The 4,519-nt window shown below is 39.7% G+C and overlaps 1 pseudogene; it reads left to right on the plus strand.

Annotated features, from left to right (window-relative positions):
• LOC102428305 lies at nucleotides 1–1,706 on the plus strand (annotated as a pseudogene).
• The last annotated feature ends 2,813 nt before the right edge of the window (nucleotides 1,707–4,519 follow it).

Here is a 4,519-nt window from a genome sequence, read left to right on the forward strand (position 1 = left end):
ATGAAGCTGAGCATCTCTTCCCCAGCCACTGACTGTCAGAAACTCATTGGGGTGGACGAGGAATGAAACTCGGTACCTTTTGTGAGACGCGTATGGCCACAGAAGTTGCTGCTGATGCTCTGGGTGAAGAACGGAAGGGTTATGTGGTTCGACTCAGTAGTGAGAAGGACAAACAAGGTTCCCCATGAAGCAGGTGCCTTGACCCATGCCCGTGCCCACCTGCTACTGAGTCAGGAGCATTTCTGTTGTAGACCAAAGAGGACTGTGGAAAGAGAGTGCAAATCTGTTTGGAGCTGCATTGTGGATGCCAATCTCAGTGTTCTCAACTTGGTCATTGTAAAAAAAGGGAAGAAAGATATTCCTGGTCCCACTGAAACTACTGTGTCTTGTCGCCAGGGCCCAAAAGAGCTAGCAGAATCCACAAACTTCTCTCTCTCTCTCTCTCTCTCTCTCTCTCTCTCTCTCTCTCTCTCAGATGATGTCTGCCAATATGTTGTAAGAAAGCCCCAAACAAAGAAGGTAAGAAAGCTAGGACCAAAGCACTGAGAGACAACGTCTTATTTCTCCACATGTCCTGAAATACAAATGTTGGTGTATTGCTCTAAAGAAACAATGTTACTATGAAAAATGTGAAAGAGGCCACAGAATATGCTAAACTTTGGGCTAAGAGAATGAAGGAGGCCAAAGAAAAACGCCAGAAACAGATTGCCAAGACACGTAGGCTGTCCTCTCTGAGAGCTTCTACCTCTAAGTCTGAGTCCAAAGTGAGATTTTCCAAGAGAAACAAATAAATAAGAACAGACATTAAAAAACAAAACAAAACAAAAACCAGCTAGGCGTTGCTGCCTCTCAAAAGGATTTGGTCAAACAAGGACATCAGCGAGGAATAGGTGATAGGGTTGAATCGATAAAAGTCTTCTTTATATTTTGTGGAATCTAAAGAGTGGAACTCACAGAAGCGGAGTAGAATGGTGATCGCCAGGGGTTGGGGGGTGGAGGAAATGGGGAGACATTGGTCAAAGGATACGAATTTTCAGTTATAAGATGAATAAGTTCTGGGGATCTAATGTACAGCACAGTGGCTATAGTTTAATGTATTACACACTTGAAATTTGCTAAATGAGTGGATATTAAGTGTTCTCACCACAAAAAAACGGGGGGACTATGTGAGGTGATAGATATGTTAATTAGCTTGACTTTGGTAATCATTTCACAATGGATCCATATATCAAATCATCACATGGTACATCTTAAATATATATGATTTTTATTTATCAGTTTTACCTCAGTAAAGCTGGGGAGAAGGGTCTCCTTTATCACCTACAGCCCATCATATTTATTTTATTTTAAATATATTTTTATTGATTTCAGAAAGGAAGGGAGAGGGAGAGAGAGACAGAAACATCAATGATGAGAGGGAATCACTGATGGGCTGCCTCCTGCACGCCCCATACTGGGGATTGAGCCCGCAACCCAGGTATGCGCCCTGACTGGGAATCAAACCCTGACCTCCTGGGTTCATAGGTCAATGCTCAACCACACCGGCCAGGCCCATTATATTTATTTTGACCCTATTTGACTTCATAGTTGTGCTTCCACAGGCCATTGCTAAATTTGAGACCACTTTGGAGGAATCCCACGGCATCTGGCAGGAACTCTTTTGGGGTGGTAAAAAGAAACCCAGCTTCTGCAGTGTCATCCTTTAATATGAGCCATGAAAGACTGTGTAGGGGGTGTCTATTCTCATCACAGAGCTGAGAAGACTTAAGCATTGTGATCTACGGATAAGAGAAGTTAATATAAATCCTGAACTGTATCATAGAGTTTGAAAATGGACCCCTTTTAAAAGTACTAAACAATACAGTCAAGTTTTAAGAAAAGAAGGAAGTATAGGGCTTAATAAATGCACCTCCTTTAAAGAAACTGGTCCCCAAAAATTTCCATTTCATCGCCATGACAACTAGTACTCCATCATTGCCATGGTAACCAGCTGAATAGCATTCATCTGAAGAGAAGCTCCCTGATTGGGGGACCAACGGAAGCCATTAGGAGCCAGACAACACTGCTGAAAAGGCTGTTCTGCAATCACGTTGACCTATTTCTAGCCTTCCAATGTGTTCCAGTTCTCCAATGTGATGCCCCAAAACCAAATGTGGATTTTTGGAATAAGACAGTTTTTTGTTTTTTGTTTTAAGACAGCTTTAAGAAGTGTGTAATAATTGTTCTTCCACATGTCATTGCTAAATTTGAGACCATTTGTTTTCTACTTCTCCAGAAGTATGGGAATATATGACAGCCACACCCTTCACCACGTCTTGCAGTTTAATTATGACATCCCTTGTGTTACAGCGACAAGGCACGCCAGCCACATCTAAAACCAGACGTTGATTGCTGGTGACAAGTTGTCTTATTTACTTTTTTTTTTTTCCAGCAATCCAGAACCCACACATCCCACCACCTCCCATACTGGGTTTTCATACTCAGAATATCCTCCTGCACTAGTCAACGCAAGGCCAGACTCCAAACAACTAGCAACAGCCCCTGCACTCCAGAGCCCACCGGGATTGTTCAAAGCAGCCAACCCTAAGCCTGCTACCCTGCCTTGTCCATTCCTCCCTGTGGGAGCCAAAATAGAGGCTCTTGCCCACATTTCCCCCTCACTTCCTCTGCCTCCTGACCAACCCTGGTGCTTCCCCAAGTGGCCCTGTGTGGCATACGGTGCCTCCTCTTGCTTTTTTTCTTTATTTTCCTTTTGTTATTTTAGTACATAGTTATGATTGAAATCCTCCAACACAGTGGGAAGAGACAATACAGGACTGCACAGGTTTGAGTCCCAGCTCTGCTCTGCAGAGATGCTCCGTTCCTCATTTTACTTATCTGTGACATGGCGATTATGATTGTATATCCTCAGAGGATTGTTATGAGAATTCAATGACTGAATATTTGAGGGGAGGGATTGTTTTTGTTTTTCCTATATTGTGCACTGTTTCTTTTCCTCTTGCCCCTAAATTCTCTTTTCTCCATTCTCCCACCACACTTCCCTTTGGCAACCATCAACTTGTTCTCTACATCTACATCTACAACTTGTTCTCTACTGTTTCCGTTTTGCTTTGTTTATTCATTTGTTTTGTTTTTTAAGATTCTACATATAAGTGAAATCATATGGTGTTTATCTTTCTCTGTCTGACTTATTTCATTTAGCACAATACCCTCTAGATCCACCCATTTGTTGTCACAAATTGCAATATTTTGTTATTTTTTATTGCTGAATAATATTCATTATATATATTATTATCCATTCATCTATTGATGGACATCTAGGCTGCTTCCTCATCTTGGCTATTACTAGCAATACTGCAGTAAACATGGGGGTGCATATATCTTTTTGAATTAGTGGTTTTGCTTTCTTCAGATTAAATACCCAGAAATGGAATTGCTGGATCTTATAGCATCTCTATTTTAATTTTTTGAGGAAACTCCACACTGTTTTCCACAGTGGCTGCACCAGTCTAAATTCCCACCAACAATGCATGAGGGTTCCCTTTCTCCACATCCTTGCCAGCACTTGCTGTCTGTTGATTTATGGATAATAAACATTCTGACAGGTGTACGTTGATATCTCATTGTGGTTGTAACTTGCATTTCCTTGATGATTAGCAATGTTGAACATCTTTTCATATGTCTATTGGCCATCTGTATGTCCTCTTTAGAGAAATATCTATTCAAGTCCTTTGCCCATTTTTAAATTGGATTGATTTTTTATTTTTTTGGTTTTAAATTGTATGAGTTCCTCATATATTTTGAATGTTAATTCCTTATTGGATGTATTATTTGTGAATATCTTCTCCCATTCAGTAGGTTGTCTTTTTGTCTTGTGATGGTTTTCTTCACTGTGAAAACTTTTTTAGTTTCATGTAGTTCCTTTTGTTTATTTTTCTTTTGTTGTCCTTGCCAAAGGAGACATATTCAAAAAGATATAGCTAAGCACAATGTCAGAGTTTAAGACCTATTTTTCTTCTAGGAGTTTTATGGTTTTGAGTCTTTCAGTTAAGTCTTTAATCCATTTTGAGATTATTTTTGTATTAATGTAAGAAAGTAGTCTAATTTTATTTTTTGCATGTTTCTGTCCAGTTTTCCCAATGCCACTTATTAAGGACCCTGTCTTTACCTCATTGTATATCTTAGCCTCCTTTGTCTTAGACTAATTGATCATATAAGTGAGGATTTATTTCTGGGCTCTCTGTTCTATGCCATTGATCTATTGTAGCTTTGTAGTATAGTTTGATATCAGGGAGCATGATACCATCCCCCCACACACACAGCCACACACACTTTGTTCTTTCTCAATATTTCTTTGGCTATTCGGGGTCTTTTGTGGTTCCATATAAATTTTAGAATTAGTTGTTCCATTTTCATATGTTTCAAAATAGTTTTTGATTTCCTCTTTGATCTATTGATTGTTTAGTAAAATGTTGTTTAGTCTTCACGTGTTTGTGTTTTTTCCAGTTTTATTATTGTA

The sequence above is a fragment of the Myotis lucifugus genome, unplaced genomic scaffold (assembly GCF_000147115.1).
Source record: "Myotis lucifugus unplaced genomic scaffold, Myoluc2.0 scaffold_189, whole genome shotgun sequence".
NCBI lineage: Eukaryota > Metazoa > Chordata > Mammalia > Chiroptera > Vespertilionidae > Myotis > Myotis lucifugus.